Here is a 27,382-nt window from a genome sequence, read left to right as displayed (position 1 = left end):
GTTTCAATAATTTCCCCGTTTTCCGTGTAGCATAGGAATTTTATACTATATAATAAAAAACATACTGCACGAAAACTGTAGGTGATACAAATAAACTAAGGCTAGATTTGGATTCAGCTCATAAAAATCTGTAAAGATCAACTATCAAAGTAAAAAAGTTTTTTAAAAAAAATTTTTCGTTGGCCTGTGTTATCAACTTACGAGTAGTTAGTGGACAGATATAGGGGGGAATCGTATTGACAGAGTCTTTTCACTGCACTTAAATGTTCTTCATGAACAGCTGCGCCTGTGCCAATCCACTGTCCCAACTCTCCATAGGATGGTATTGACATTCAACTTTCCATTGTCTCTCCGCACATTTGGCACAGAAAGGGGTAAAATATGCTGCTATAAAATTTTTTGAGAGATTATCAGACGAAATAAAATGTCTGACAGACAGCAGTAATAGCTTCAAAAATAAATTGAAATCAAATCTCTTTGAAAACTCCTTCTATACCATAAACGAATTGGAGTAGGAAAGGACGGAGAAGGAAGTTGGCCGTGCCCTTTCAAAGGAACCATTCCGGCATTTGCCTGGAACGATTTAGGGAAATCACGGAAAACCTAAATCAGGATGGCCGGACGCGGGATTGAACCGTCGTCCTCCGTAATGCGAGTCCAGTGTCTAACCACTGCGCCACCTCGCTCGGTTCTTGAATAGGAATAAATAAATCTATAAATATCTAAATGCATGTTGTGCCATTTAAGGTAATGGTGTAAGTAATAGAAATATTAATCTTTAACACTGTACTGTAATATTTATTTATTTATTTATTGTTCAGCTAATTCAATCTATACAAGACGTAGCCTTTTTAAGTTATGAAATACATTTTTAAGAGGTTTTTCGATGCATCTCAGTCAGCTGCTGTCTTTTTCCAGTTGAAGCCCGCATCTTTCCTGAGTTTATCCCAGCGATCAGGTGGTCTCCCTGGTGGTCTTCGTTTTTGTCTGGGACTCCACTCTAAAACTGATTTTGTCCCTGTTCCATCCTTCGTTCGTGCAATATGTCCTGTCCATTGCACTTCCTCCATTTAATGTCCAAGTTTCACATCCGTACGTTAAAACCGTTAGGACACACAGATCAAAACCTGTCTTCTTTAAGTAGTCTGGCATGTTAAATATGAAAACTGTTGCATTCCTTCCCTCCAACCCAATTTAATCCGACGAAAAATTTCAGGTTTCAAATCCTCTTTTATATCAATTAATTGAACCAGATAAATGTATTCTGTAACATTGTGGAGGATGTTGCCGTTCAGTGTTACTTGTCCTGCAGCTACCCAATTATTATGCATAACCTTAGTTTAGTGATTTATTTTAAGTCCAACTTCCTGACAAAGATCTGTTTCGTCTTTTATAGAGGATTGCATTTCCACCATACTGCTAGCTAGGATCACTATATCGTCAGAAAATCTCACGTTTGTGAGCCTTTTACCATTTATCCTTATTCCTCTGCTGTTCCAAATAATTATGGACATAGCCATCTCGAGAACTGCTATAAATAACTTCGGGGATACAGGATCGCCCTGCTTTACTCCTTCTCCAATAGAAAATTCGCACTTGTTTTTTCCTATGTTTTGATGCTACAGACGTGTCATAAATGTTCCACAATATGTTTATCTATTTTGTTTCCACTCCTTGCTCGGCAGGTGCTTGTAAAACTGCAGTGTGGCCGATAGAATCGAAGTCTTTTTCAAAGTCAATGAAGGCTATGCATAGTGGCATTTCATATTCATTGGCTCGTCTAATTACCTTACGGAGTTGGTTTATATGGTCAATTGGACTGAAAGCACTGCGAAATTCAGTTTGTTCTATGGGCTGTGCAGTCTCCACTGCCATTTTAATGCGACTTAACAGGACTTTAGTGAACAATTTACATATAACAGAAACTAAGCTAATGCGGCGGTAGTTCTTCAGATCGTGAATACTTCCCTTCTTATGTAGTAAGATTATGTTTGCTTTGTTCCAGCAGGTTGAGATGCTGCCATTCTGTATACACTAAGTAAAGACTTTATCCAGATGTTTTTCTGTTTCCTCCCCTGTAAGTTTCAGTACGTCAATCGTCAGACCATCATGACCCCCTGCTTTGCCAGTCTGCACCTTCTTTATAGCTTTTCCTATTTCTTCGGGGAGGATTTTGGGGATTTCATCATCATCTGCGTAAGGTTTTAGTAGTGGTTCATGTGTTCTTTCATATAAGTTACTATAGAAATTCTTTACACGCTTTAGAATTTCTTCCTTTTCTGTTATGCGCCCATTATCACCGTGAATTGCTATGATTTCCTTTTCACCAATCATAAGCTTTTGCTTAGCTTTCTTGCAGTTCCTTTTATTCTCTAACGCTAATTTTATGGTGTTTTCATTGTATTTTTGTATGTTGGCTTTCATATTCTTCCTTATACACTTACACAGTTCTGAATATTCTATCTTCTCACAAGAAGTTTTAATTTTCATCTCCCGTCTTTTTACGAGTACAGCTTTGGTTTCCGCCCTTAACTTTCCTGTTTGTTTAATAATTGTTGTCAGTCCACCTATTTCTTTTGCAGTTTCCATTATCGTTTCAGCTAGATTTTCTTCTGTTGACTCACTCGAAGGGCATACTGAAAATCCTTTTTCCTTTCGTTCAATTTATCGATACCTATAATTTCTTTTTTCTGTGATATTAGTTTTCTTCGTTCTTGTTGAGTATTAATTTTTATTTTCGCTCTTACCAGCCTATGGTCACTACCAGTATTAAATTGCTTTAAAACTAAAACATCTTTGATTATTTTGGTGTGATCTGAGATGATAAAATCTATTTCGTTGTGGGTCTCATGGTTTGGGGTTCTCCATGTCCATTTCCTATTATAGTGTTTCTTAAAAAAGGTTTTCATGATGAATAATTTATTTTCTTCCGCAAATTGAACTAGCCTTTCACCCCTTTCGTTTCTCTCGTCAATTCCATGGCAGCCTGCTGAGACATCACCCTAGTTTTTGATACCAACCTTGGCATTTAGGTCTCCAACTACCAGTTTAAAGTGGCAGTCTCGTCCTTTGTTATGTGCATTTTTTACTTGTTCGTGAAATGCTTCTACTTCATCATCCGAATATCTTGCTGTAGGAGCGTATACCTGAACAATTGGTAGTTTGTATCTTTTCGATATTTTAATAACAAGCCTAGCTACTCTACTTGATGTTCCTTCTAGTATTGATACATTGTCTTTTACATCTTTATTTATTAGGAAACCTACTCCCTTTGTTCTACCATCTTCTTCTCCTAAGTGACACCGAACATTTCCTGACTTCAGAGTTACACACTGTTCCCCTTACGACGTACTTCACTCAGACCAACTACAGTCCATTTTATTTTCTTCAATTATTATTCAATTTCGATTAGTCTGTATTCACCCACAAGTGACCTGCAGCTATATGTACAGATGTACAGAGATCTGATGTTTTCCTCTTTAACGGATTTCTGTATGTGTGGCGCTAAAGAAGTCCCCTCCCGGAGATCCGGTAGTTGGGGGACTAATTCGGAATCTTTTGCATTAACGGTACTCATCACAATAATAAGTCTTAAAGGTTTGAAGCGTAATCGCCACGCTTGCTTCAGAACGGATTGGCGATATTATTTTGAGTCCCCTCCTAACCTGGGTACAGACGCCCATGCTGGCCGCCTAACTGGAGTACAGACGCCGCCATTAGCGCTAGTTTTGGTCTGCCTCGGGTATTTGATTACCCCGGTACCACCCTGTACTTGTTACGGCAGACACAATGGCTGCGCCAAAGATTGAGACGGCGTGGAGTTTTACAATTATTTATTGAACTTCTTTTACAATTCCTCCCTCGTCGTCGCTGCCCAGCCCTGCGGATCCGTGCGCCTGGCTGCTGCTGTGTAGATTCTCCGACAATGTGCCCTACGCGCGCCGCTGATCGCACTCGGAGCCTCAGGCCACCAGTGCTCCGCTGAAGCCAGGATGCCCTGTGGTTGAGATGAACTCGTCGCCGCTCGGCGCCCCAGTACGGGCACACCCACGGAGCCGCGTCGCCGTGAGATCAGCTGCCGACGCCTGCTGCACCGGCGGCTGGGAACCCGTCAGTCGCGATGTCCGCGAGGTCCCGTCATAGACGGACCACGCGCCGTGGGGCCGGGTTGCCGTGAAGTCCGGGCGTCAGTCCCCGGCGGCGCCTGTGACCGAGACTGCGCTGCGGCCGGTCCTGCTGGAAGTTCTCGCTGTAGTTAGTGAGCCATGGTGCCTACCGAGCTCGGGCCGACCTCCAGAGCTGAAGTTGACATCTGGCGGCGAACGGATGACTCCTGCGAGCTAGAACAGACTTCCGGAATCGTCACCTACGAAGATTGAATATTCGGATACGGACCACGTCCATCCTCAGATCCGAACTGCTTCCTAATGGCTTCTGTCTGTTGCTCCGTGCGCTTCACTATCTATATCCGCCAGTAGAACGTTTTTTACCCTCGGTGGTAGCTTTTTGTTATTACTCCCACAGTATATTGCAGCGTAACTTAGCGTGCTGGCCTCAATTCCGCTCACTCAGTACTCTCCATGCTTCGCTCGGTGCTCGATCTGTGTGCGTCCTTGCGTCAGCCTGTTGGTAGACTGCTGCTGTCAGCAAGGCTATCTGTCCCAGCCTACTTCGCAACGCTTCGGTCGCCGGCGTGCCTCTGTTTTGCTATTCTCCACTGCGTGAAGCAATGCTTACTACATGTGGCTGCAACAGGGAGGCTTTCCCCTATCCATATGTGCGTTTCTTGTGCACTTGAAAAATTCCACATGATAACAACTACCGTACTCTGCGACTGATCAATGAAACATGCAACCAACGAACTATCTAACCAACGCCACATTTTACAGCCAGCACTATGAAATTTGTGGATTCCGTGGAGTATATCCACAAATCGTTCTGTGTTTGAATGTGATCATTGGACGTGACTCTGCCACAAATTTGCCGAGTGTATGCTGTTTCTTTAGGAGATCCTTAAGAAATAAAGGGGTGGATAACGTATTCATATGATTCCGCATGGTGGACAATGTATTCATATGTTTCCGCCTTTAGAGTTCTCTTAAGCGTAAAAATGGGACCACACCCTAACCACAAAAGCAGTGTCATTCCGTAACACCACCTCATCCGAGCTTCACTGTTGGCACTATAGGTCTTCTTGTTTCCTTCTATTTATTGTGCCTGTCCAGTGTTGGCAAGGCTATTAACGGATTTGACATAGGTAAGTTAGGGGTAGACGGAAGCACTTCCTGTCGGCAACCCGTACCCCCTCGGACAGGATACGTGTACCTTAACTGTCTGCATGCAGTTTCATTCATGTGAAAGGGAGCGAAAGTTTTTCTCAATCTTTGCGAATAATGAGACAGGGGTGGCATTAGGGCAGCAACTCGGTATTCTCCTGGTGGGATGTGGTGAACTGCCTAAAACCCACAACCAGGCGCACTGCCCATCGTCGTAAATCCAGCATACGGATTAAATCTGGGGCCGGCGCACCTCCACGTCCCAGAACCGGCGTCTATACTCACGCGGCTGTCCAGGTGCTTTATGTTGGCACTACACGTGATAACAGGTAAATCTCTCCAGACATTTGCCAAACCTAAAACCTTCCATTGGGCCGGCCGCGGTGGCCGAGCGGTTCTAGGCACTTGATTCTGGAACCGCGCGAACTGCTGCGGTCGCAGGTTCGAATCCTGCTTCGGGCATGGAAGTGTGTGATGTCCTTAGGTTAGTCAGGTTTAAGTAGCTGCAAGTCTAGGGGACTCATGACCTCAGATGTTAAGTTCCACAGTGGTTAGAGCCATTTCAATCATTTTTTTCAACTGACAGGTCCACGTAGAGCGACCTGCCGCCGACGACTCGCTCGGCGCCGTCTCCCTCCCCACTCTAGCCCGTTGCCTGGCTTGTGAGCCGGCCTCCCCGGTCGCCATGCGCGCGCCCTTTAACACTCGAACGCCCAGGGGGATCAAGGTATGCATGTGCAAGCAGAACGAGACGAGCCCTTTTCTCCTGTCAGATGTACAACTTTTGGTCATATTTCAGATTCATACATACTACTACTAGTTACGGTGAGGAAGAATTTCATAGTCAAAGTGTCTTCATATGAAATCAACAATGCTAATATGTGCAGGGTTCGACTCCTAGTCAGCACATAATCTTTCGTTACGTTATGTCCAGTTCAGATACGTGCACATCTCACTACTGGTGAAACAAACCGATGTTTAATGTCTATTCGTAATTAGAAAACAGCGACGATATGTTTTGGGTTCGAATCCTGATGAGGCAAAACGTTTTCGTCTCGTTATTTTAGTTTCAATCATTTCGTTACTGCCGTAAAATATTGATACCTATCTTTTCACTGTGCTTAATTAACAATCCAATCAGGTGCTGGGTTCGACTCCACGTCCAACACAGAACTTTACGTCACGCCCTGTCAAGTATAAATATGCGCACACATTGTGATTGAAACCATGTACGAGATACTCATTTGTGTGTCCATCCTTCTGATTGGAGATCTGAGGGATTATGCGCATTCACTTATGTAATGAAATGGAACATCCACAACTGTCCTTGCGATGTTATTTATTATGTGGTTACCAGCTTCGGTGCTTCAGTGCGTCGCTCAGGGGTTTAACTCCAATCATGTACAGGAATCATCAGTGGCCAAAATCTATGAACGGATATTCGCACACTCCCTCTAACTATGATGTTGCCTCCAACGATACTGATGGTTGGAGACAGAACATCGTTGTTACAGGTAGTCTGCGTAAACCAGTTTATAGATGCTGGCCACTGACAAACTGTGCATTTGATTGGAGTTAAACCCTTCAGCGTCAGTTAAGCACCGAAGATGGTGCACTGAAGAACGGAAACTGGTAGCCATGTAATAAATAACATCGTAAGGACAGCTGTAAGTGTCCCTCTTCATTACACATATGAGAGATTTCGTGGTTAGTTCACAGGGACAATAGCTGGTGGACTGGAGAGACGGTAGCCAGTTCAGTATAAAACATTTCTTCATGTAATTTCAAATTGAAATTTGCTTTTTGGAATGTCATTTATTATAATAAAATCTAGTTTAAATCTGTTAAAGATTGTGTCATCTCTTGTAACATGTTTTCTGATATTTGAATCGTTGTGGTATTAATTTACAGTCGCATTGATAGTGGAAATAGACTTGCTCTCTCTAAAAGTTTCTTATAGTAAGCATATTATACAGTCAAATGACTACCGAAAAGAGAGCAGAGGACTTGCAAGGCAATTACGTTAGGGTTGCATATAAACCAAGCCAATCGGAATTTAGTTCGTTCGGATGCTTTTGAGCATGACAGTGCCAGCAAGATGGGCGCCCCGTTCATTTCTAGTTAGGGAAGCTGTCACACGGTTCTCTCCTGATCAATCGGTAGGGCGTGAAGGCATTATCTGCTAGCCTGCGTTGTCACCTAATCTGACATCCTTGGACTTTTGTCTCTGGCATGAACTCAAAGATGACATCAATACACAAATCCCAACAACCAAAGAGCATTTACAACGTAACATTGTTGCAGAATGTACAATGAAATCGAAGGAATATGATCAGTTTCTCCAGAAATACTTGTACCTGCGATTGCAAACGTGTATCGCAATAGACGATGAGCATTCCGGATACTACATAATATAAATGAAATTTTGTGGAAGTGTTTATGACCTCAATATTTTTAGATTTTTTTTTTTTGTGGTCGACGTATGTTTTTTGAACGTAAGAGTATATCTTGACATTAAACTCAAGTCAGGAGGTTACTATTTAATAAACTTTATACCTCCTTATTCTAGCAATCAATGCAGTGATTGCTGTGCACCTATTTTTCAAAGTTCTAGCAAAAACTAGAGAAGAAGTTTTACTATAGTTAAGCGGTGAATTACCCCGAGATTCCATGGTCTTTGCCTTCCAGTTGGTGTGTAGGTCCAGTCACATATAGCATCTGTCAATTTTGAATTATACTTTATCCATTATTCCGCTTTCGTAAATACACTCTTTTCCCTGCGTCAAAAAATAGAGCATTGACTGCCTGGCTTCACAGTTCTGTATAACAAGACGAGCTTCAATATAGGATAGCCATCTGTTTCATGTTGAAAATAGAAAAAAATCCTAAGTTCCTGATACTGTTATTTCTCCGAAATCGATGATCAGAGGTTAAAGTGTCAGACACGTTGAACTTTACCTTTTTTAGTATTACGTTACTAATAGCAGAAATTAGTGTTATTCCATTAAAAAAAGTGAAATTGTTACCGATATATCTGTAAGTAATATACGTACGAAAAGAACCTATACGTTATCTAGTGAGGATGTTTTGACATATCATTTGCGTAAAAACAGAATTACGATATCTTTCAGGATGTATCTGAAGAGAATCACTCTATATAATTTCATATCGATGACAAATAAATGATAATTTCCAACGCAACGACCATTATTTTCAATATTTAACGGTCATGTCTGTTTTGCGTGCTTCTGTTTTGAGGCCGTTTTGCCAGGATGGTACAACTGAAAATTAAATTCCCTTCATGCACGTTCCAGAATAGCGCAATTTCCGCTCAATTCCAGGCTACCTGATGACTGTCTATTTACGCAGTATTGTGCGATTAAATTCTGTGTATCTTTCCGCCGAACGGCGCAATTTCCTCATTGTTCTAGTATATCAGATCACACTCTGTTTGCGCTTCATTGTACTTCTAACCAAGCAAAAATTTATTGCATGTCTTTCCATTTCAATCTTCTCTGCTCTTATCAGTGCTCACATTCACAACTCGAAGCCAGCTGTCGATGCAGTTAATATCTCTTTGTGATTTACGTCTCCCTTCTTGCATCGATACTTTATTACTACCTCTCACTCTGTTTGTCTTGCAAACTAGTCGTTACCTTCCGCTACTTAGTAATTTCTGGTGCAGCTGTGGGCCAGAGAAGGGTGAAAGTCATGGAATAATCTCATAGCTTTTAAATCTCTCTCCCATTCAGACAGGAAAACACAGAATATATTTAGCTCTCTTAAAAGGAAACTTAATCATGAGGTTACTAAAATTTGAAGTAAAATATTAAAAATATAGTCTCGTAGTACAGCTGTATATCCATCACGTATGTGAATAAGTAATGGCTCTAATTTCAGAATGTATTTTCATAGGGAGTCTTAGGCTTACCGCTGTCCGACCCTCTTCTAAGCAAAGTATTGGGATTCTTATTAATGCACCGACAGTTTTCGTTATGACCGTTCTGCTCTAAAATGTGGGAAAAGTGATGTACTTAATAGAGGTATCGCATGTAATGCTCTGAGTCATTCACAATTTAGATTTAAGTAGGGCCTATATACTGAATATTATGTACGTATTCCATTTCACTGACTGACTAAATATTAAAAGACGAAAACTGCAAAATTTCACCTAAAGGTGCTATTTGTGATTTATCTGGGACATTTGTCTGTGGAATAATAATGCCCAGCATCAGAAAGTTGTAGGAATTCAAGGTACAGTGAGTACATGGTTAATTTAACAATTAATGGTAGGAAGCAGAGAATCACGTGCTACGGCTGAGAAAGTTTTGATGACAAATCACCTCTTGACTGATGGCATAGAGCTACATATGTTCAGCACTGATCGAATTTGGGTTCACTGCTGCTGTGGTTTCTGTACATACTTGACGTCCCAAAAAATACTAATAAAAATGAAAAAGTAATTGTTTCTGTAGACGCACGAATCATAATGTGACCCAGTAGACTCGCATAAACAGAAGGACTGAGGACAGAAATTTTGGTTCAAAATCTTCGCCACTAGCGTGTGGCAAAAAGAAACATATAAAACTAAATGTCCAAAGTTCTTGGAATTCAGTCACCTACTACAGACCTAGATCTCTTAGGTTCAACCACATTTTCATTGAATTTGATTGCTAATTCGGTGTTGAAAACCTCAAAATGTTGAAAGCTTACTTCATGGTATGGTGTACAGTAGCATCTTGCTGCAATCCCGCAGGAAAGAGGGATTCCACAGAAACGTAGAGGAGTGCACTTGCACCTGCGCATCTCTCGCCAAGACACAAGCAAACGAACAACTGCATGCCAAGCGATTGCAGTCAAACCCCGGTAGAAGCACCTCACACTACTCCAATATAAAAGTGCCCTTTTTACTAGCAGCAGCAGCTGCAGCAGGAAAAATTGTTAGAGAGAAAGGTAAAATCCCAGAAAGAATTCCAGTTGCTGAGTTAATGGAATACCTTTTGCGTTGTAATCCATGTGTGGATGTAGTGAAAGAGATATAGATGTAATTAGTATGCTATTTAAAAACGTGACTCGTATGTTAGCGAATTATTTCGAAGCAATTCTTCATCTTAGCCGATCATTGACATCGGGGGAAAATACAATAAACCGAAAGGCTACACCAGACGTGGCAACATTAGCTCTGATGTGAACAGCTTCCTGAGTATGATTTACATTTCAGTGTATCCACTGCACCGATAGCCTCGGAACATCAACCCAGAAGTTTGGCACGCTCTTATAGCTCTAGTTAGCTACAGTAAAGTAAGCTGATGACTAATTCATGTTTCTTTATCTGTAGAACAAAACACTTGGACGATGTTTAATGTTTGCAGTCAGTAGTGCAGAATATTGAAATATGCATTCATTTGTAGACATATAACACAGTAGAGGTCCATGGAATGGAAGCGCTAAAATGATAACATATTTTCAAAAATACATACGCTATTCAAATTACACCAGAGTTGGTGTGTATGTATGAAAGTTGTTGGGGTCCTACTTAGAAACATTTGATTACATGATGTGAGCCGGCCGCGGTGGCAGTGCGGTTCTAGGAGCAGCATTCCGGAACCGCGGGACTGCTACGGTCGCAGGTTCGAATCCTGCCTCGGGCAAGGATGTGTGTGATGTCCTTAGGTTAGTTAGGTTTAAGTAGTTCTAAGTTCCTGGGGACTGATGACCTAACATGTTAAGTCCTATAGTGCTCAGAGCCATTTGAACATGATGTGAGTTACTTTACTCTTTACTTTCCGCTTGCAAACTCTGGAGAAGAGTGCTGGATATCACGGGAAATTCTGAGGTGATGTTGAACTCCCGACACTGACAGGTGTCTTTAGATGGGTAACCAGGATTTTTGCATCGTTGACAACATATTTCTGTCAGATCTAATTGTGTAAGTTTCTCAGCAAGGCCTCTTCTTTTCTGCAACGATCAAGCAAAGGGGCTCGTAGAGGAACCAGGACAGCTTTGGCACATCAAGGTCGCCAAAAGTACTCTTCTCGTCTTACAATGTTCGTTGTGTGTCCATCGGAAGTAAGAATCATGGAATTTTATTTTCGTTGGAATTCAAGCTGACCCATTTGAAGATACAAAATGTGGCGCACGAAAATCGCGGCCAGAGTCAAAGTTCGGTTCAACACTGACGTAAGTGAAATACAGCATGCTATTTTCTAGTATTAAATCAGTGGTGGGAAATTAATTAATTGATCACTTAATTACCCCCACCCCTTAAAGGTGTCATGGGTTTTACACAGACAGCACGTGGGTCCTCCCCAGGGAACACCCAGCCCTCTCCACTCCCATGACATAAGCCGAGGATGGCCTGGGTAAAATGGGGAGAAATTCAAATTTATTGGTGGAAATATCAGATTCTGGGTGCTCACCTTCAGGTTCACACCACCATCAGAGGGCGCTGTTGACTCTCTCTCCTTCCCCCCTATTTCTCCCCCTTTCCCCCCTGCTCACCCTCCCCATCTCCTCCCCCTTTCTATGATCCCCCTTTCCCTTCCCTCTGGGAATTGGTGGGAAAATAGCTCAATCTGTGCTGGTCTGAAGGATAAGCCTTTTATTCTTTTGTATGCAGAGCGGTATATTGTTTATTTAAACAATTTTTGTTGTCATTGATCAAGCACTAGACCATAGCTCCATCCAGTTTCGTCAAAAACTGCTAGATGTTCAATGGATATTTTCACTATTATACGATAGACACATGGGTGACGACATATGTAAGTTTGGGTCTGGCTATGAGTCGTGCACGGATAGCCAAATGGTAAGGCAACTGCTCGCGATTAGTGGGGAATCAGGGTTCGAATCTCGGTCCGTCACAAATTTTCATTTTTGACATTCCATTCTACAGCTGATGATTGCCCTTACTCGCAATTGCGAATACATTTAACGTATTTTCACTATAGGTCTACCACTGGAGAGTTGCTCCAGCCAGTCTAGCCAATAGCCCTATATGGGGAAGTATGGTTGTTGGCGTCTGTGGTGGTGATAGCAAACTATAACTGAAGTGCAGGAGAGGAGCCTTGTGCAGATCTACAAGTATTAGCTGCTGCGGTATGGAACATAAGGATGGCCAATAGTGATATTAGGTGATCCACTGTTACACTGCGCCTCTTTTCTTTTTTCTTTATTGTTGTTTCATACCCCTGCCCCATGTGGCAGGGGTGGGTTGGCAGCAAACAGTTCGCCGCTATTCACCCAAGAGACTACATAAAATATCACAGGAGCACAGTACATAGATAAAAGGATAAAAGATGAATTTCACACATGAGAGGGGAAAAATAATTGGTGTTGAAATATAGAAAACAGGGGTAGTATTATGAGGCGCGTTTATGTAAAATCCACATGTAATTAAAATGACACTCCATGAAGACATATTCATAAACACAGGCGGCACAAATAGCACTGTTAAAAAAGGCGGTCACAGTCAGGGACGACGAAACTGAGCACTCAATGCACTTATGGAACATACTTGATGAACACCAAAACACAATAAAGTAATCAAAGTTAGGTTAGAGGGAGAGAAGGTGGATGAGGTTGAGGAGTTGGTGTTTGATGGAGAAGGAAGGTCAGTAAAGGGAAGGAGGTGGTGTTGATTAAGGTGGTGATGGATATGATGGGAGAGGATGGATTCGAAGACCTCACTGTGACCTTCCTTTCTTTATTATAATTTCAAGCCCCTGCCCCATATGGGCAAGGGAGGACTGACAATGGCACAGTTCGCCACTCTTCAGCCGAGTGGCTTCACAGAAACATATGAAAAGAGGAGCTCATACATAAATAGGGAAAAAAGGAAACATAACACAGAAAATGGAGATAATGGAAGTTAAAATATACACTAATACGGGGAAATGCTGGGAGATGGTTAAAAAGTCGATATAAAGTTAAAAGAACACAGCTGGCAATTCCTGGGACACTTAAAATACACTGGAGTCAGACACAAGTTAAGAGTTGGCCACAGTATGATAAACACACAGAGCAAGCCACTTAATAAACCACTGTAAATGACAGAACACACACAAAGAATAAAAACCACTGCTAGGGTCCTGCTGAGGGACGGGACGCTGGAGAGGAAGGAAAAAGAGGGGAGGAAGGTGTGGACGGGGGTCTGGTGGAAGGAGTAGAGGAAAAGGGGAGCAGTGGGCGCACCAAGACGCAGGAGATATGTTGGGTGGGAGATGATGAGGGAAGACAAAGCAGGAGGGAGGGCAGAGACACAGAAGTGGGTGTGGGAAAGATAGAGGGTAGAGGAGGGAGGAAAATCGCCAAGGGGAAGGAAAGGGGAGGTGAGAGGCAGCCCTGCTGAGTAGGGGGAGGAAGGTAGGGTTAGAATTGGTAGGAGGGGCAGATATCAGATCAAAGCTCATCATCTGGGAGGGGCCGGCGCTGGAACTTGTATTGAGCAAGGAGGTGGAGGGTATGGAGATGGAGAGAGGGCAGGTCACAACGGTAAAGGCGTGGCAACAGGCAGGGGGCACAAGGATGTGTGGGGGATCGAGTTGGTGGACAATGTTCAGGGTGTGGATGTGTAAGAGGAAAAGAAGAAGGTGGGGGAAGGGGATGAGGTGGTAGAGCATGTGCGTGGAGGATGGAGGCATGGTGTTCCAGGATTAGAGGGCTTTATGGAATCTGGGAGGGAAGGAAATCCAAGCAAAACTGGCATAACAAAGGATGGGGTGGATGAAGGATTTGTACGTGTGAAGGATGGTGGAAGGATGCAGTCTCCAGTCTATTGTTGGCTTTGTATTGGCTCTTAAAGAGATGGGGAGCCCAGGTGAGGTGGCACTCAACAATGAAGCCAAGGTATTTTAGGGCAGGGGTGAGGTGAATAGGACAGCCTTAAATGGTTAGGTAGAAATCATGGAGACGGAGGGAGCATATGGTGTAGCCTATGATGATTGCCTGTATCTTGGACAAGTTGATATGGAGGAACCACTGGTTGCTCCAAGTGGTGAACTAGTCAAGGTGGGTTTGGAGGGTATGTTGGGACTGTTGAAGGTTAGGATAAAGGGCCAGGAAGGCGGTATCATCAGCAATTTGGAGGAGATGAACAGGTGGGGGGAGGGGGAGGTTTGGTAATATTGGCAGCACACAGGAGATAGAGGAGAGGGGACAGAGCCTAGGGGCACACCAGCAGTGGGATAGAAAGTACAGGATTTGGAATTGTGGATAGTAACATAGGAGGGACGATCGAAGCAGGCAACGAGATGGACGAAATTGATAGGGAGAGCACAGGTCTGGAGTTTTAAGATGAGCCCGGGATGCCAGAAATGATCATAGATGTATGGAGGTCGAGGGAAACAAAGGTAGCAGAGCAATGGGAGTTAAGTTCGGGGGAAAGAAGATTGATAAGGTTAAGGAACTGGTCATCAGCTGACAAGGAGGGCTAGGTAAAGGGAAGGAGTTGGTGCTGGTTAAGGTGGAGTTGAATACAGCAGGAGAGGATGGATTCGAAGACATTACTGAACACAGAAGTGAGGCAGATGGGACGTTGGAATGAGGGGTCAGAGGGGGGTTTGTTGGGTTTAGGGAACAGCAGGACACTGAAAGTTTTCCACAGGTCAGGGTAAAAGCCAGTAGAGAGGAGGGCATTGTACAGTGCAGCAAGGGCTGCCAGGAAGGATGGGGAGGATTCGTTGAGATGATAGTAGGTGACGCTGTCCTGATGAGGGGTGATGTTGTATCTGGAATGGAGGATGAGTGTGATATTGTGAGCGGTGATGGGTGTGTTTATTTCAGAGGGGGGGGGGGTGGTAACTGATCTAAGTACTACAAACTACTGACAAGCAGTGGGACAGAGGTATCAGTGCGTTCAAGAACAGTGGAGAAGAGTGAGTAATCAAAATGGGGAACAGCAGGAGTGGAGAAGACCCTGGATAGGTGGGTTCAAATGGTTCAAATGGCTCTGAGCACTATGGGACTTAGCACCATAGGTCATTAGTCCCCTAGAACTTAGAACTACTTAAACCTAACTAACCTAATGTGGTGGTGGTTAGTGTTTAACGTCCCGTCGACAACGAGGTCATTAGAGACGGAGCGCAAGCTCGGGTTAGGGAAGGATTGGGAAGGAAATCGGCCGTGCCCTTTCAAAGGAACCATCCCGGCATTTGCCTTAAACGATTTAGGGAAATCACGGAAAACCTAAATCAGGGTGGCTGGAGACGGGATTGAATCGTCGTCCTTCCGAATAAACTAACCTAACCTAAGGACATCACACACATCCATGCCTGCGGCAGGATTCGAACCTGCGACCGTAGCAGTCCCGCGGTTCCGGACTGTAGCGCCTAGAATCGCAAGACCACTGCGGCCGGCGGATAGGTGGGAAGCAAAATGGTTAGCCTTACTGAGGTTGTCAAGGAAGGGGTAGTTGTCACAGAGAAGAGGGTAATGCAAGGTGAGATGGCTACCAGTAAGGTAGTAGAAAGCTGACCAGTACTTGGAGGAGTTGACAGGGAGGGTAGAGATGAGGTGTGTACATATCTGGCACCAGTCCCCGTGGGTGTGTCACTGTTATTGGTGGTGGTGCAGGAGTGTATACTGCCCATGGGTACAGAGGAAGGAGCGGTAGAGCCTGTGGGATTCACAAAGAAGGAAGGCAGTCTGTGGAGGAATCATAGGGTGGTGAGAGTGGATGAGTTTGCTAGGAATGTTGGCCTCCACAATGTCATTGGTGGTCTTTTGGATGAAGGAAGAGGCATAGGTGATGTCAACGGGATGGTGAAAGGTAAGAGGGTGGCCTTGGATCTGTGAGGCAACGGATTCTAGGTAAGCATCCCAGTCTGTGTGGTGGCAGTGATGGATGGACTTCAGATGGGCAAAGGGAGGGGGGATGGAGGAGGGTCACAAACAGAGGAAATGGTGAGAAGGATGGGGAGGTGGTCACTACCAATGGGATCGAGAACATCTGTGGTGATATGACCAAGGAGGTTGAGGGAAGCGAGGATAACGTATGGGTTGGAGTTACTTTCAGGGCGGATGAGTTGTTTGGGAGAGGAACAAAGCTGGTCTGTGTAACTCATTGGTGCTTTTTTAATTCTGTGTACCACAGCTCTGAAATATGCCATTTTTGGTTTTCGGAGGTGGCAAGATGAGTTTGTCAATGCTAACATCTGTGGTGGTAGGTTTTCTGAAAATACTAAATTGATGTCTATGATTACTACTACAAATCTTCAGGTCAAGAAAGTTAATGCTTTTATTAGTTTCGTGTTCAACTGTGAATTTAATGTTTTTGTGCATTTTGCTTAGATCTGCTGCTAATGTATCTTCTGTACTAGATTATTTTGTTTAGGATGTGCTGGTTGGTTGAGAATAATTTTTGTTCTATATGGTTTATGTAAATATCAGCCAATATCCCAGCTAAGCTACTTCTCATATCCAAACCATCATGTTGCTGGTACAGCATGTTGTTGAAGCTAAGGTAATTATGCTCTAGAAGTATTTCTATAAGTCCATAGATCTGTGCAATACTAATTTTCTTATATTTAAGCAAATTCTTTCTTATAATGTTAATAGTCTCTTTGACGGAGATGTTCATGTATATGTTGTCTATGTCTAGTGACGTTAATTTCGCTGTTGGTGGGATGTGGATATCTTTAATTAAGCTTATGAGTTCACGTTTGTTACGTATGGTGTATTTATTTTCAAATATATAGTATACGGTAATGAGGTCTTTTAGTTTACGGCTTATGAAGTGTGTAGGGCTGTTTCTTGCGTTGACAATCAGGTGAATGGGACAGTTTTCTTTATGAATCTTTGGCTGTGCATGGTTCATTGTTATACAGCTACGTACTTCATAATTGTTCAGTAAATAGTTACAGTTTTGTGGTAGCTTACGGAGTTTATCTTCTGGTAAACCTTCCGGGATGTAAGGTCGTGGTCCATGAAACTCTTCAGTTCCTTACATCCCGGAAGGTTTACCAGAAGATATGTCATCCGGTCGTGAAAGCCTTCATATTACGGAGTTTAGTTTGGAATTTTATTGTAGGATCTGACTTTATTTCAGTAATATTGTTGCTATGCAAAAATAGTAAGGTTTTCTCTATGTATTCTCTTTCATGCATTACGACTCAAGAATTCCCTTTGTCGGCCTTTACTATGAGTGCTTTACTTTCAAATAGTTTGCTGTTAAAATTTTCAAATCTTTAAGTTCAGTGCTTTGGTGGGTATTATTTGTTTTTAGTTGTTTCATCATCAGTTTATTTGCCTTGTATGCGAGTACCTTTTTTCACATGTGTCTAGTTTTGCTGTGTCACATGCAAGTTCTGTACAGGCTATGAGATTTTTAACTCTGTGATTATTGAGATTTGCTATATTAACAGCGGTGCCTTGTAATTTAATTTCTCTCGTAAAAGATAACTTTTGCTAGGTTTCCTAAAAATAGGATAAGTAGACAGGCTCTACAGTTTTAACTCTCATTACAGTCTCCGAAAAAAAAGACAAGAAACGTTCACCACATAGTGTGGAATTTTCAGTTGTGATTAACAGTAAGCCACGACGTTTCCCTTACTCGGAACGGAAGTATCTGTGATAGTTATCAGTGGTTCTGTGAGTGAAATGGTGGAAACGGATTTGAGAAAATGAACTGAACCCCAGAAACGGAAAACCCAAGATCCGTACGACCACACGAAATCCGAACACTTAATTAATTGACTTCTTGACTTCTTCTCTTAGCAAAAAATATGTACAGGGGAATTGCAAACTTGTTCTTACGTGGGAGTAGATTTCAGTAAAAGAAGGAATGCAAATCAGCATTACGTTTTATCACAAACGAAACTTGGTCTCATACAAACATAGAATTATGTTGCTACTCATACGTACACTAATACAAAGGAAACTTGGTCTTCTACAAACACAAAAATGTTGCCGTACTGAAACCTATCATAGTACAATTTCATATGATATTTGGGGGAAGAAACAACTGTCTCAGCAGCCTAACCTCCCCACAATAGCGAAGGAAACATTACTGGAAAGGAATCATGGAATCCGATCGTTGTGACCAAACAGTTACGTTATTGATCAACAATAAAAAGAAATTAGCATCATGCAACCGTCATTAGTGATAAATAAACAAAAGAAAAGGTCGGCACAAAAATAGTAAAGTGCAAAGTGGTCTCCCATTCGCAAATTAGGGAAATAGGGATGAAATCCATTACATGCTTTTTGTTTGAGAAATACAGATTGCGCCACCGCAAGTGCAAGCGGTTGCTCTGAGATTAATTTAAAATAAGACCGACCACACGACACGTGGTAACGTGGATAAAATGCTAACTCCACACGCATATATGGAAAATTAGTAGCAAATGACGCTAAAGACGATACATTAACTTCAACAACAGATATTTCTCTTCTAACATGAACAAAGACAGGCTTCGCGAACTTGAATTACTTAATGGGGAATGATCTGACGCCAAGCGCAGAATAACTTAGAAATCACTGACTTCACGAAGTGAATTGCAAAATAAACGGAAAGTACCAAGCTTGATAAATAACGGATTCTCCCACGCTCTAAATGTATCTAAAGTAACGAATTTGGTGTTCACTGAAAACACGGATGTTTATCAAGCAAGGTCTGCAACATATAGATTTCGCCCGCTACCTTGTCTTCAGAGGAGTGGAGAACTGGCGCACTCCTAAACCGGCCACTCGCAGGCCACAGTTTTCTGCTGCAGACTACATGCCGCTCTAGCTGGCAGCTGGAACTTAGAGGAATGGCCCATGATTCGCCAGAATTCGGTCAGAGTTTCGCCAGGGTGACGTCTTTACAGCACCAAAAGTGTGGGTCAGAAGTGAAAGCTGCAAAGTTGGTACTATAACTTGTGAGAATAAGAATAGGGACTACTTTTGTGTCTACAGAGCATTCAAACCGCTGGCCCAATCTGTCGAGAACAAAGATCACAGAGGGAAAAAGAACCTATCATCGTTACACCAGGGAGACTGCTGAGTTGAACGTAAAGAAATAAAATAAACTAAAGTAAAACAAAATAAATATAAAAATCTTGCTCCCTTACTCTCTCGCATAAACAGCGTGAAATCAGCATAGAAAATTGCTTAGCCACACAGACATGCTACTGCAAATTATAGATTCACGGCAGAATACATATTTTCATTAACAAAAAAGAAAATTAAAAAATTTGAAAGGCGTATGTAGTGAATGAAAACGAATGTATGTCTTGCACCACACTGGCATATGAAAGAAGATTTTAGCGGGACTCGCATTTTGGAAAAGATATGACGATTTCGATAATCTTTTTGTGCCGACATACCGTTTGGGACAAAAAGGGGGTGAATGGACTCAGCCAAGTTTGACCTTTTTCGTTTTATTTTGTGGGTGGTTTACTCCTTATTGTTATTTCTCCTTCCTTCATAGATAAACATATGACAATGTACAATGAGACAAGTAACAGGAATACAAACGAGAACATTGACATACAAGTATTGTCCCCATTGGGTACTACATGACATAGGATACATCTCAATACAGGATAAGTTGACCTGGAAATAAAAGAAAGCTACAGAAATTACTACTGACCAACGACATGGCCTTCTGCATGTTAAAATTGTATATTGGAGGCAAAACATGAACGTTTCTAGGAACAACAAAACATCTTAGTTAGTATGGACTTAAAGTTAGGATGAAATTTGTCGGCTATGTATGTCACTGTTTACTATGTATAAAAACTACGTAATGAAGGGAAGGAAGGTAGAGCTCTAAGGGTTTATTTTATTGGACTACTACTAGAGCACAACACCAGATAGACAGTATACACGAAGGTACATGATATATGATATCCTTAGTTAATAGATAATGAGTACCACAAATTACCCTGGGTACGTTGATTTTAATCAGAAACACAGAACGGGTGAAAGTAGTAGTATACGAAAGCTAGTCAAAAGAGCGAAGAGTACGTTTGTACAAAAGGGAGAAGACACAAAAAGAAAAATCAGAAGAGAACTCCTAATTAAACATAAAAACACACAAAAAATAAACACGACACACTAAAGTAAATTTGTATCAAATAAATGTTCAGACACATTCTAACTAAGACACAAATGTGCCAGCAGAGCACATCAAAACAACATACATTAAAACACTGTTCCTTGCACAATGTGATCAGATACAGAATGGTGCACATGTTTTACTCTTCTGGAATTATGAACACACGCAATAAAAAGATAAACACTTGAAAAGGAATGAAACACTCAGAAGGGCACTAGATAGGGAACAATCACTGACTTATGAGTCGAAGAGTTTGTAGGTTACAGGGGGGCTCGAACTGTTGTCTCAGATGTGGGGCTGGTAAAGTTTCGTTTACTGGAGCACTCCCATTGGGTGCAAACGTCACAGTTATCCTTCATTGTATGTTACAGCGTCAGTGACAAGCCTCCCCCAATACTACGCACCGTGTCCATTAGAGTTAGTAGTAGAATTGTCCTCATCATGATAACATCAATTCGGAACTGTTGTCACAAGATCTCCTGCACAGTTCGTTTATTGACATGAGTGGCAAATGCAGCCACGATTCTCCAATGAGTGGAGCGCTCATGCATGTTCAAACTCAATTGATCCACAATCAGCATGGATAATAGAGAGTCGCAATAAGGTTCTAAAAATTTTGCTGATCTTCGTACAAAAAGGACTATTGGGTTCAATAGACTGGACTAAAAATTATCATGATACTATTACCTCAACAATATTACAGGGGAGACATATAGTACCTTCTTAAAACAAAAACAGTCAACACTAATAAAAACACTAAAGTCCGTTGGTTCTGACCACTATGGGTCTTAACATCTGAGGTCATCAGTCCCCTAGATCTTAGAACTGCTCAAACCTAACTAACCTAAGGACATCACACACATCCATGCCCGATCCAGGAATCGAACCTGCGACCGTAGTGGTCGCGCGGTTTCAGACTGAAGCGCCTAGACCCTCTCAGCCAGACCGGCCGGCTCTTAAGTTTGTCACCCAATCATTACACAAAACACAAATTCATCACAGGAAGCGTTCCTTTGATCTACACAATCTGTAGAAAATACACAGCTGAAGGGTAGACGTTATGTAGCGTTAATACATGAGAATTTCATGAAGTCCACAGAAGTTCGTTGTTCCTCATATGATCAGCAGTGTCACCTGCTAGGCGTCATAGCTCGATATGTCGACAAAGCGCAGTTTTATCACTGCAGAGCATTCCTTTTGTGCGATACGACTGAGGGTAGGTATAAGGTAATATCTTAATATCTGTAGGGCATTAACTACCCCTCTAATACAAAGTTCCTTGAATACGAAATGACAGAGAGTGAGACTCGTTGGCAGCATTCAGTGCCTAGCTACTCGTGGTGTTAATACAGGCAGCATCTCGTAGGCTCACAGACTCTAGGGTGATGCCAGGAAATCCATCCCTTTGGCCTCCTGTATGACGTGTGGGCGCGCGTGGCGCGGAGGACGTTGCTGCTGCGTTCTCAGCAGATGGCTCAGGGGGGCGTGATCGCTGGCAGAAGGCAGCTACGCCTGCACAGCATCAAGAAAGCACCTGCCGACGTTGCCACAGCTGGGCCACCACCGGCCCACTGCGGGGGAGGGAGGTGGCATGTAACAGGATGCCCACGCCGGTAGCACCGGCACTGATAAGTCCGCGGCTGCCATCTCCAATCCGCAGTGCGTTCGTCCGACATGTAACATGGTGCCACAACATCATAGCAACTCACACAATAAGAGTAATCTAGAAGATGATAAACTGACCTACGAAAAGAGCACTAATGGAGAGAAAAACAAACAAGACTTCAATGATCACAAAAATATTTACAATAACATAAGTCTGAAAGGATCATGGGCCTATCTGACTTTACATGAAACTTTGCACATTTCATTTAACAGTTTACAATGATTCAATGTCAAGTGGGAGCACTGAACACATAATCTAATCTTTGGCCAGTAAGTTTTACAAAGTTACTGGCCTGACAGAATTTACAAGTTACATGTCATACAAGGTGTTTCAAAAATGACCGGTATATTTGAAACGGCAATACAAACTAAACGAGCAGCGATAGAAATACACCGTTTGTTGCAATATGCTTGGGACAACAGTACATTTTCAGGCAGACAAACTTTCGAAATTACAGTAGTTACAATTTTCAACAACAGATGGCGCTGCGGTCTGGGAAACTCTATAGTACGATATTTTCCACATATCCACCATGCGTAGCAATAATATGGCGTACTCTCAGAATGAAATTATCCGAAACCTTTGACAACGTGTCTGGCGGAATGGCTCACATGCAGATGAGATGTACCGCTTCAGCTGTTCAATTGTTTCTGGATTCTGGCAGTACATCTGGTCTTTCAAGTGTCCCCACAGAAAGAAGTCACAGGGGTTCATGTCTGGCGAATAGGGAGGCCAATCCACGCCGCCTGCTGTATGTTTCGGATAGCCCAAAGCAATCACACGATCATCGAAATTTTCATTCAGGAAATTAAAGACGTCGGCCTTGCGATGTGGCAGGGCACCGTCTTGCATAAACCACGAGGTGTTCGCAGTGTCGTCTAAGGCAGTTTGTACCGCCACAAATTCACGAAGAATGTCCAGATAGCGTGATGCAGTAATCGTTTCGGATCTGAAAAATGGGCCAATGATTCCTTTGGAAGAAATGGCGGCCCAGACCAGTACTTTTTGAGGATGCAGGGACGATGGGACTGCAACATGGGGCTTTTCGGTTCCCCATATGCGCCAGTTCTGTTTATTGACGAAGCCGTCCAGGTAAAAATAAGCTTCGTCAGTAAACCAAATGCTGCCCACATGCATATCGCCGTCATCAATCCTGTGCACTATATCGTTAGCGAATGTCTCTCGTGCAGCAATGGTAGCGGCGCTGAGGGGTTGCCGCATTTGAATTTTGTATGGATAGAGGTGTAAACTCTGGCGCATGAGACGATACGTGGACGTTGGCGTCATTTGGACCGCAGCTGCAAAACGAGAACGGAAACCCGAGGCCGCTGTTGGATCAGCTGCTGCACTAGCTGCGCGTTGCCCTCTGTGGTTGCCGTACGCGGTCGCCCTACCTTTCCAGCACGTTCATCCGTCACGTTCCCAGTCCGTTGAAGTTTTTCAAACAGATCCTTCATTGTATCGCTTTTCGGTCCTTTGGTTACATTAAACCTCCGTTGAAAACTTCGTCTTGTTGCAACAACACTGTGTTCTAGGCGGTGGAATTCCAACACCAGAAAAATCCTCTGTTCTAAGGAATAAACCATGTTGTCCACAGCACACTTGCACGTTGTGAACAGCACACACTTACAGCAGAAAGACGACGTACAGAATGGCGCACCCACAGACTGCGTTGTCTTCTATATCTTTCACATCACTTGCAGCACCATCTGTTGTTGAAAATTGTAACTACTGTAATTTCGAAAGTTTGTCCGCCTGAAAATGTACTGTTGTCCCAAGCACATTGAAACAAACGGTGTATTTCTATCGCTGCTCGTTTAGTTTTTATTGCCGTTTCAAATATACCGGTCATTTTTGAAACACCCTGTAGAATATGTGAACAAAGAATTCTCGCTTTACACCACAAGGTTGGAGAGCGTTAATTAACATAAAGATGGAATTACATTATGCATCTGATGAAATGGTGAGTCAACATCTCAATTACATTGTGGAGAATATAGAGTAAGAGGAGAGGGGGATGTTACGTGAGAGAAGGAGGTAAATATTACACTGATTCAATACCATCATCTGGAGGCAGAGTCACCATTTAGTTTCCATTATAGTCAGAATGCAACTATATTTAATACACAGCACCTGCTGTCATAGCAGCATGGCGCTGTGTACTTTCAACAAAAACTATAAAGTGCATCAGATGGTTATAGTCTTTGTTTACTTCCTGTTCCGATTACCCCATTATCCCAATTTAGGTCTGACATCACTTGTTTCTTAGTTAAGCACCATATCTTTAGGTTACTCTAGGGACTACTACTGGCCTTTGCTTCGGCATGCCAACATGGAATCCCATCATCATACCTTTAGTGTCAAGGTTCCAGCAATTTCAATACAGATATTTTGTTATCCCATACATTCAACTTAGGTTAGGCTTCTGAAACACACATAAAAGATCACTTCAACAAACACTTAACAATATGGTTTGGATTGATAAATCTTCCATAGGAAACTGAGTTGTAGTAGTGAACTCGTCTGCTCTCCTGTTGGTGTATTTACTCACCTCCTTGGTTCTTTTATTAGTTGGTATATCTTAATATGTTGTAGTTGGTACCATTCTTATTTTCAATAATTCAACATTTAACAGCATTCTGGGCTTTTTTTCATCAATATATCAATACCGTACTTTATCTGCACTCCTGAAATGTCCTCCCAGATGAATTCAGATTAGTCATTCGTCTTCTGAAAAAAGGTCTACTTGATAAACTGTGCACAGAGCGTCCATTCCTGTACCTGGAAAATAAATCAACAGTACAATGCACCTTAGCAATTTTCTATTAATCCTTATTCCATTAGACCTCCTCTAACAACTCGTGATTCCTCCTCTTCCACCCAAAGATCAACCCACAGCAGAAAAACTAACTCTGTACAGCATCTCCGACCTCGAAGGTCCAATGAGATGTATATGATTCAGAAAACGTTAAACTACAAGATTAAAAAGAGTAATATGAGGACACATTATAGCACTAAACAATACAACTCTTACCAGTACTATTTTTATAAGAATGTCTCTGAGCATCTGCTATTCATTGGCATAATCACCTTGGTCGCAGCCCTTAGAACTCCATCACGTTTGTTGTAAGTTGCATACCATGTGAGCATTTGGTTCTTAGCGTTTCAGTTCCTGCCACATTCGGATGGATAATTTTATGGATCCTAAACAGACCAGAGAATACATCACAGAACTTCTTGCTGAGCCACTACTGCTTCTGTGATAGCCAGCGGAATTATACCAAAATCTCTTTCTCTACTGCCAAGTGCATTTCCTAGTGGTCCTTTTGTATTATTTCTTTGTTTTCTGGGCAAACCATCCCACCTCCATGTGTCTACTGCATGCTGTAGTGGAAAAGTTAAGTAGTTCCCGAATTCGATCAGTTGGCGGCCTATCGTTCACTACGAGGATAGGAGTCTTGCCCGTGGACTTAAATGGCAGATTATTAACTATCTCTTGCAGTTCATCGAGGTACTCATCCCATTTTTGGTGATGCTTGTTTCTATAGAGCCTTAATAATTCATTCACTCATGTTCGAATGGGGTTGAAAGAAGGAGCTATACACTTGTCTTTATGCCTCCCCTATCTCTTGCAGTCTGTGGGATCGAAACTGTACCCCACTGTCAGAGGTAATCTACCTTGCCAATGGGTTCTTTTCCACAAAAGCTTAGCCACCTATTTTATTGTCGCATACCACAGTAAGGCGAAAATTATATATTTAGATGTCAAGTCTACTGTTACAAGCACATACTTGGATGTTAATTTTACTGCCATGAGCAAGTAACAAAAACCTGCCATAGTTACTGGCAGCAGGCCCTGGCAAATCGGCTGTTGCAGATCGTTTCAGTCTATTAAGAATTACGGGAAATAGTGAACCGCGGTGGGAAACCGTCGAGGGATTAGGCTTTTGACATGTCAGGCAGGTTTCCAGGACACAGTATTACTGAAGTAGGGTGATTATCTAAACCTCAGAAAACACTTGCGCAACCTGAAATGAGCATAACTAAGATGTGTGCACCACACTAACTTGTTGATAAACTCTTTTCGTGTAAGTAATAGCCACACATCCTTGTTTTCGCTGTCTGTGGAACAATAGTCCACTGCTCATCGTATAGAATCGCTGAATGTTGACCTACTTCTTGTCTGTCCACTTTTCCCTTACATATTTCCACACTTGGTCTCTGCCCTGTTCTTCACTGATATTTATCAGTCCTGTCGACACGCAGTTCTCCAAATGGACCTGCTTCAAGAACATGACATCAATCTTTGTTCACTCACGTGGTCAGCACCACCTCATGGCTACCCTATCGGCACTCGAGACACATACGAGTCATTATGTTGTCTTTTTCCCAGCAGATAGTGGATGACGAATCGGAAATCCTGCAAGTACATAGGCCAGCGAGCAGGCCGCTGATGTGTAAGTTTCACTGTTATGATGACCTGTAGGGCTTTAGACGTCTGCACATATAAAAATAATCTGAATTTGGCGAAAACTCACACAATGGTTAGAGCCTCCAACTGTGCCAGCAAGCAGTTCCTCTCTGATATGTGTAAAACACAGATGGCGAATGCAGTTGTATGTTGTGTTATAGTGCCATCTTGCAACTCCTGGAATAGGTGGACTCCATTACCATCCTGGGAGCTGTCTGAGACAAGACAAAACACTTGCTCCAGGTCTCGGTGCAGCCGAATCGGTTCTTCAGGAATCAGAGTGTTAAAACCATCTATGAAAGCTGTCGAAGAGATATTCAGTCCGAATGACAACTTTTGGAACTGGAAACATCGGCTGTAGCACGAGAAGGCGGTAAATCGCGGCACTCAGGGTTCAAAGCCATTTTCCATTAGCTAGAGCGGAGGTCAACGGATGTTAAGACTCTTAAACCATGAAACAGATTGTCCATCTTTTCTGGTCGATCATTCTCGGTGGCATTGATCTTATTTACCTGCCAAGAATCGAGGATCAACCTGACTAAGCCATTGAGCTTCATTACAATATCTGGTTGATTGTTGTAGGATGAAGTGATGCCGGCCGGTGTGGCCGTGCGGTTCTAGGCGCTACAGTCTGGAACCGAGCGACAGCTACGGTCTCAGATTCGAAGCCCATGGATGTGTGTGATGTCCTTAGGTTAGTTAGGTTTAATTAGTTCTAAGTTCTAGGCGACTGATGACCTCAGAAGTTAAGTTGCATAGTGTTCAGAGCCATTTGAACCATTTTGATGAAGTGATGGGCTCCATCACTCCTTGTTCTAACATGGCTTTTATTTCAGCTTCCACCTGGCTTTTAAATACCAGAGGGCTCGAGTACAGGGGGTACAAAGAATTTTCCATGTGCTTTAAATTTGTACAGGAAATCCTTAATCATA

The sequence above is a fragment of the Schistocerca gregaria genome, chromosome X (genome assembly GCF_023897955.1).
Source record: "Schistocerca gregaria isolate iqSchGreg1 chromosome X, iqSchGreg1.2, whole genome shotgun sequence".
In the NCBI taxonomy this organism is placed as follows: Eukaryota; Metazoa; Arthropoda; class Insecta; order Orthoptera; family Acrididae; genus Schistocerca; species Schistocerca gregaria.
The sequence above is the reverse complement of the archived record's forward strand: the minus strand, read 5'-3'. Positions refer to the sequence as shown.